Source organism: Brassica oleracea, chromosome C9 (genome assembly GCF_000695525.1).
Source record: "Brassica oleracea var. oleracea cultivar TO1000 chromosome C9, BOL, whole genome shotgun sequence".
NCBI lineage: Eukaryota > Viridiplantae > Streptophyta > Magnoliopsida > Brassicales > Brassicaceae > Brassica > Brassica oleracea.
This window is the reverse complement of record NC_027756.1, coordinates 35,533,492-35,541,351: the sequence shown is the minus strand read 5'-3', so window position 1 is coordinate 35,541,351 and position 7,860 is coordinate 35,533,492. Positions and strand designations below refer to the sequence as shown.

Genomic DNA, 7,860 nt, shown 5'->3' with positions numbered 1-7,860 from the left:
TTTCTGGTTTTGGCGGGAAAATGCGTTTTTCCGGTTTTGGCGGGAAAGTTTTGTTTTTCGTTTTTGGCGGGAAAATTGTGTTTTTCCGGTTTTGGCGGAAAATTGTGTTTTTCTGGTTTTGGCGGGAAAATGTATTTTTCCGGCTTTGGCGGGAAAATGTGTTTTTCCGGTTTTGGCGAAAAATTGTGTTTTCCGGTTTTGGCGGGAAAATTGCATTTTTCCGATTTTGGCGAGCCGGAAAATGCTTTTTGGAGTTTTGGCGGGAAAATGCATTTTTTGGGTTTTGGCGGGAAAATGCGTTTTTTTGGGGTTTGGCGGGAAAATTCGTTTTTTCGGTTTTGACGGGAAAATGCTTTTTGGAGTTTTGGCGGAAATATGCATTTTTGGGTTTTGGCGGGAAAATACGTTTTTTGGGGTTTGGCGGGAAAATGCGTTTTCTCGGTTTTGATGGAAAAATGCGTTTTTTCGGTTTTGGTCGAAAAGTGCGATTTTACTCGTTTGACCGAAAAATGTGTTTTTATGGAAATGTGCATTTTACATTTTTTTTGCGGAAAAACGCATCTTGCGGTTTTAGCGGGAATGTGTGTTTTTCAGTTTTTGCGAGAAAATGAATTTTTTGGTTATAGCGGAAAAATGTATATTCAAGAAAATAGAATTTACGGTTTGAAAATAATATTTTGATTTTAAAAAGTCATTTTTTTCTTTAATCATTTTGGACTGAACTAGATGCATCTGCATCCAGATGTACCTTCAAGACTCACCTTCATTTGGATGACAATTTGAGATGAATTTTTAAAAATTCAGCTGAGTGATCCATCTGGATGTAGCATTATAATGCACAAAACGAATATTAATTTGCATCTTCACCCAGATGGATCACCTGGGTGAGAAAACGAACAGGGCCTTTCAAAGATTCCTAACAACAACTGAAACACATGCCTTGTAACACCTAAAGAACAACCTCAGGAGAGTAACCAAAACGCATCAGACTCTTAGCGTGTAAACGAAGGGCTGCTTATATGCAGCTTTACTGAAATCACAGTAAAGCCTGAACATATGCACAAAAGTAGTTGTGCTCGCGTCACTACTTGTGGAGACTCTTGGGAATATTCTAGAGACCCTAATATTTTGTTAAAATCACCAAAGCAATGTCACTTGAATCAAAGCACAATGCATATATAGCTTTCCATTATAAACTGACAACACAAAGAACACACTGAATATAGCTTAAACATATAACTAAAAATGTTTTTTTTAATGGTAGATGATAGGAAAGTTTCTCCAAGAGCATATGCATAACAATCTCACAGATAATAGCTATGATAAATAGATTTGACATTTGAAATGTTTTAGAAGAAAAGACAAGACTCTAGCCTCCAAACAACTATTCTTTTATTTTTTTGGTCAAAACTCCAAACAACTATTCTTATGAGTTCCAATTTTGAGCTGCCAGATCTACAATTGTGATTTCATCGACATCCATATTTTGACGCGGTTAGGACGCATGTGGGGAACAGAGCAAGCAGAGACACAAAAAATATTGTCACCATGACTTTTGTAATTTGCTAAGTCTTGCCATTATTCTAGTAATCAACACAGTACTAGAGCAAGGTTCTCTCCAAAACATGACATCTCCAGAACATAAGGTTCTCTCCAGAACATGACATCTCCAGAACATGACACCTCAGCTTTTAAAATGAGGGAGGAATTGACATGTCATAAACAGAAAAAACTTGAATAAACAATCTACTTATTTTGTTTGTACAGGTCAATTCTTCTTCACCTGGAGTGAACAAAAATTTTACGAAGGTTTCAGATCTCATCTCGTACTACTTCTTATTCCACTAAAACCTTATCTCTTCGGATTCTTCAGGATTTGGATCCTAAAAATGTGTTAAATCTCATTTACGGACTATCCTTCGGCTCCGTCGATTGGGCTTGGATAAGAGAAACCCTATAAGATAGCCGAGACCCCACCACAATGGAGAGCGGCGAAATTGTCGGAATCGGAGATTACGACGTTGAGACAAAGCGAGAGAAGCGGAGGTCGTTGCTCTCTCAACTACTCGCCGATCCGATTCTCGCTGACGTTCCGAGGAACCCAGCACTGTGGGATGTCGTCACGTCAGCCTTGAAAAAGGAAGCGCTATGCGACTCTCCATTGTCGAACTCGACGGCTCCTCCTTGGGTAATGTACTTTTATATTGGCATTTTGTCGAACATCTGGTGTGCTTTGTAGATTTACATTTGCTTTTCTTCTTCTTGGCAGATGTGGCGGTTATGAATTCAGCTACTTTGAAGGATCTGAAGAATTTGATCAAGAAGAGAGTTAATGAGATGGAGCAAGCAAACATGGGTCAACGCCACATTTCTTGGTAAAGCTCTCACCTTTTTTTATCTTGTCGGAAAAGAGAAGCCTTTGTTATTACAAGAGTTTTGTTTTGGGAATGTGTAGGAAGCATGTATGGTCAAACTTCTGTCTTTCGTGTAATAACGAGAAGTTGCTTGACGACGACGCTGTTCTTCAGGATATCGGAGTCCAGAACAAGTCTCAGGTTCATCCATGTCTTTTCAATAAGTGTTAATCAGGTGTTCAAAGTACTTGTCTTTAACTTTGTTTTGATTGGCCATCATGAATACAGATCGCATCTGTTCCATATGTGACGAAGAAGGGTCCGGGAAGACACTCGAAGAGGAAGAAGCATCATCTCTTTTGTTAACTCCACAAGATTTGTTAGATAGTAGCAGTAGGTTGTCGACCAAACATAGTTTTGTCATTCAACACCTGAGCTAAAATTTGAGGTCACTAGATACATTTTAAAAGCGTTATGATTTTTAGTTTGGTTTTTTTTAGAAGTTAGGTCTGATATGTTTTTGAAACTATGTCAAGATTCCCAGTGATGAAAGTTTTAGTAATCTGTAACGGTGAGAAAATGGGGCTCCCTCTTGGGTTACTTACCATGGAGGTTTTAGAGGAACCACTGCTGTAGATTCTTGGCAACTTCTGAGGGGTTTCTTCACTGGTTCATTTTTTAACTTTTTCTTTGAGATTCTGAACTAGAGTTCCCTCTTTTCCATTTTATTATTATTATAGTTACTTTGGTCACTCTGAAATTATTATACTTAGTTTGATCACTCGTAATGATGGCCCTAAGAGCAGTGTCGTCAACCATGGTGTGTGTGATGCTAATAGTGTTGTGGAAGGTGGAAGAGGTGAGGCCATTGAACCAAGTAACAGCTCTGATGATAGGAGGAGCACAAGCGAGGTTGCACCACAGAAGGAAGTTGTGTCCTTTGGAAAAAGACACGAACTGACTAATAATTACAGGTCTGTTGCATTAGGTTTTAAATATATTTCTCAAAGACAACAGAGTTAGAATACTTCAAATATTTTGCATATTTGGTTTTGGTTGCTTTAATTATCATGATTATGCATCCCCTCTCACTTTTTTAATACAGTTAATGTGAAACTCCTCCTTCCACCACCGTATCCATTCCATTACCAAGGTTAATTTTTTACAGAATTATCAGACACCCATCACACAAAGTATAACCAGACATTGCTTATGGTTTCATTCCATATACATAATAATTGCAGTTTCATTCCATATGCATGATAATTACAGTTAAGACTTAAGAGAAAGAGGTCAAGAGATTCATCGTCGAATTTATAATTGTTAATTATAGGTTTAACTAAAATCATGTTAACAATTTTTCTATGTAATAATCTAGCTAAGAATTTTTTTTTGGGTCAAACTGATAAAAAGATTAATATTTATATCAAACCAAGATTGCATGCTATATAAATTTAGCTAGACCACATATATTTAATTTGAAATAAACCAAGTAGAAAATTGGTTTATAGAGGGTGTTCTCAACAAGATTGCATGCGTATAATTAATTTCTAACTCATACCATCATCTCATAATTTAAATAAAAAAATTTAAAAAATAAAAAAGAGTTTGAATTGTATAACACACAACAAAGAGTTCGAACATTTGAAATGTATTAGGCAGAAAACACTTCATAAAAAGAGTTTGAATTTTTTATATCAACTTATTTTAAAACCAATTCCAATATATTATATTCAAATAAAAGTAAAAAGATTTAAAAACTAAAATAAAAATCTCGGACGTAGTCCGGGCAAACCCCTAGTAGACTTTAAATACCTGTTGACAAAAAAAAAAAAGACTTTAAATACCTTTGAATGGATTTCTAAGAATTTTGTAATCGTTTTTGGGCTGACCCCTTTAAGTAATAATTAAAATGGCATTACTTTATAAAGTTGTTACTGCTTTGACCATTTCTCATTTGTTCGTTATTCCCAATTTATTTATCGTATATTTGGAATAATTAAAGATTATTTGAAAATTTTATACTAGAGAATTCAATTGTGTTAATTTCTAGACTTTGCATTTATTGAAATTAGTTATCTTAGAATTTTATTAATTCTAGAGATTTAATTTAATTTGTTGTTGCAACTTATTCACATTGTTCAAATTGTGGGTATCTAAAGTTGGATAACCGACTAATATAAATATGTATCTTTTGAACATATTTAATATTGAGTATGATAACATGACAAAAAAATATAATGAGTCCGACATTCCATCTTGGAATGGTTTGCCATATATGATCATGTGTGCTATATTAGAATTCTAATTTTTATCTGAATCTCCACGCTTTATTTACACTAGTTGTGATAGAAGTAATAGTGGTTAGAAATTTAGTGAGTTGCCACACCAAATTCAGTTTGGTAATGGTCTGCCACATATGATTGTATCAAGTTCTGATATTTATATCTAAACTATTAAAACAGGAGTACATTTTGTACTTCCCCCTTAGTTTTCCTCAAATATTACCACAGAATGCCACTGACATTAAACTTAGAGTTTCATCCTCTACTAAACCGAGAAATACGTTTATTATTAAACCGAGAAACATGTTTCCTTACTTATCGTACCATTAAATTAAACCACATCCTACCACTTCCTAACATATCGTTCTATGCATTACATTAAACACAGACGTTTTATCTTACTACTAAACCATCTATTACAAACCATTACTAAACATCTACATCACAAAACAATAAAAATACAATTGCTGTTTACCTATTTCATACCGCTATTTCATACCGGTGTATATCATTGTCATACTCCCTTACGTCAGTGCATCAGATTAGTAGTTTTGGTCTGCAGAATCAAAACCAGTTTATTAGACAGATACAAATATATGTCATACCAAACGATCATAGTTTATATCAATAAACCCGTATAAATCATGTAATTCCGGTTCAATATTAACTTACAGAATAGAATACGATTTTTTCAATATATGTGAAAAGTGAAAATCAAAACTAATCATTTATTATTTGCCAAAACAACTTACCTTACAAAATATATCCATATATTTAAGCAAATTCGATATCAATAAACTACCAGAAAATACTTTTTTAAGTTTCTAATCGTCCAAATCACGTCAAACATTTATTATTAACCTATAAATAATTTGTTTCCATAATATATTCCTATATTTAAGCAACTATCATAAAATTCGATATCAATTTTTGTAACAAATCTTGCCGTAAACAATCTAATATTTCAAAACCTATATTCTATAAGCAACTAACAAACGGATCAATCTTGGAATAAAAGCATATAGACTTTGATCCGCTATTTAATACAAAAAAAAATCACAACTAACAAAATCTTAGGTATTACTTACTATGCGTGAGTTTCAGCCCTTTACTAACTATGTATATATACCTCTTCCTCTATAGCTTCAACATCGTATCATTCAAAGCAAATCCTCCAAAAATGTCTGCAATTACAACTTTCCATCCTCTCACAAAACTCAGGCCTTTCAAGAATAACTGGCGAGGTCAAGTTAAGTGCTTACATTCGTGGAGGCAGAATACCCCTTTTGGAGATACCTTTGAGATGGTTTTAGCAGACCAATGGGTAAATAAATTCATAGCCCTTATATTAAAGGGCTGAAACTATTATTCTGCCCTTTCTAACCGTAAGCATGATCCCTTTAATATTTATCAAGTACTATATCCTGCATAATAACAACCAAGACATTCCGGGGTTCTCTAATCTAAACATGTTTTCTAGACAGTCCTACTTTTCTTTCACATTAGTAATTAGTTACAATAGAGAAGTGATTACTAACCGTGTAGTAAGTCTGTTGTCATGTCTTGGTTGTTGTCTTCTTTTTCATCTTCACTACTGGTACTTGATACTTTCCACTAAATGATCATTGTGCCTTCCCTTTGCTATGTCATTTTACAATTGATGATCATCTCTATCCGACACCATCACTCTCCCTGGGCTTTTCTATAAATCCTTCTCTCCCATGTCCTTCTGTTTCTATCCATAAACAGTAGTTGGTCTAAATTAGTAATCTAAAGTGCGAGATCATGAATTAAAACTCTCAAAATTAGCCAATTTATCAGAACTGAGACAGTCAACAGAAGCGGACATCTGTTATTAAACTTAAAATTATAGATTAGAATTACCTTTGAATAAACACGAACAAAGACGACCTTCTGTTAGTAATTACTCATCGTTTACTTCGACGAGGTTTGAAGACTTGATTATACACGCTACGGCCTCTATCTATCAGAGAGAAGGGTCTTCGTCTTCCAAACCTTAGATCGTGTTTACAAAATCATTACACATAATAGAAATTAGGACAAATAATCGAAACAAACAAAGTTCGAGGAATAGGAACACGATTAAACCTGTATGCCATGATCTGCCATAGTAATGAGTAGATCTATCTTCAGAAATCCTTTTTGTGAAACAATCATAGGCGTGTCTGTAGATCTCGCTAGAACAACAGATAGCACCGACGAAGAGATCGGTAGAAGTTCCCAAAGTTTCTACGGGAAAAAAACACATAGAAGGCCGATGGTTTCTGTTTTCTTCCCGGAAAAAAAATTCAATGGGCTTTCATTTGTTTTTTAGGTCCACTATTGTTTGAGTTACAAATGATACTAATTTAAATATCACAACCAAATGGCTCAAATCAATTCATCCAATTATGCTTTGTTAATATAATTACGAGAGATATATATATATATTTTTGTGGTTACTTTTCCAATTGGTTTATAGTTGCTATCATATTTATTTTTACTAAAACCTATATAAACAAAACTTAAAAATATGATATAAATCACAAAATTTAATTTTTCTTCTTTAATAAAACTATTAAACCTCAACTAAATCCTCTAATATTATACACTTTATGTTTAGTTTACCAAGCAAAACAAAATTATTACAAAATAAGAAGAATAAAACCTCATACTTTATAAATGTACACTAAACAAAATAAACAAGATACACTAATGTCAAAACTCAATAACATATGAAACACTAACATGAATGATTTTAAAACTACGAAAAACATTTGATTACATCGGACATGCATCCGCGCGGGCGCGCGGGTCAAAAGCTAGTTTTCGCATTAATGTCTAATGCCATAATCATAGGATTAATGATGGATATAACTCAATTTTTATGTGGCATGAGCAATGTTTATTCTCATGACCATATTGAAACTAGAGAAATACTCATGAAGAAAGTCATATGCTTTCTATAAAGAATACTAATAGTTGAATTTTATTCAGTATTGAATGTTAAAAATTGTTTTATGCAAAGTGGTTTTGCATAAGAACAAAGAGAAAATCAACTTTGGAAAAGTATGTAGAGAATAATGATAAAAGAGGCAAGTTAACGTGAATGAAAAGCAATTCCTAGAGAAAATGACATTATTCACCCAAACTACTATGGACTTTTTGCAAAATTGACCTACAACATAAAGTCAAACACAAAACTAACCTTTTTTTTTTTT

At 33.7% G+C, this 7,860-nt stretch overlaps 1 long non-coding RNA gene and 1 pseudogene across 3 annotated transcripts; one reads left to right on the top strand and one right to left on the bottom strand.

Moving 5' to 3' along the window:
• Nucleotides 1-1,598: 1,598 nt before the first annotated feature.
• Nucleotides 1,599-3,473, top strand: LOC106315842 (annotated as a pseudogene).
• A 1,427-nt stretch (nt 3,474-4,900) lies between these two features.
• LOC106316916 lies at nt 4,901-7,037 on the bottom strand. Of its 3 annotated transcripts, none has more exons than XR_001265007.1 (4): nt 6,749-7,037; nt 6,524-6,655; nt 5,728-6,374; nt 4,901-5,195 (listed from the first exon to the last, which is right to left on the bottom strand). It is a non-coding gene; the product is annotated as an uncharacterized LOC106316916 (long non-coding RNA). The 3 variants fall into 3 exon arrangements; XR_001265006.1 differs by having other exon boundaries at nt 5,769-6,374; XR_001265008.1 differs by having other exon boundaries at nt 5,769-6,368.
• Nucleotides 7,038-7,860: the final 823 nt, after the last annotated feature.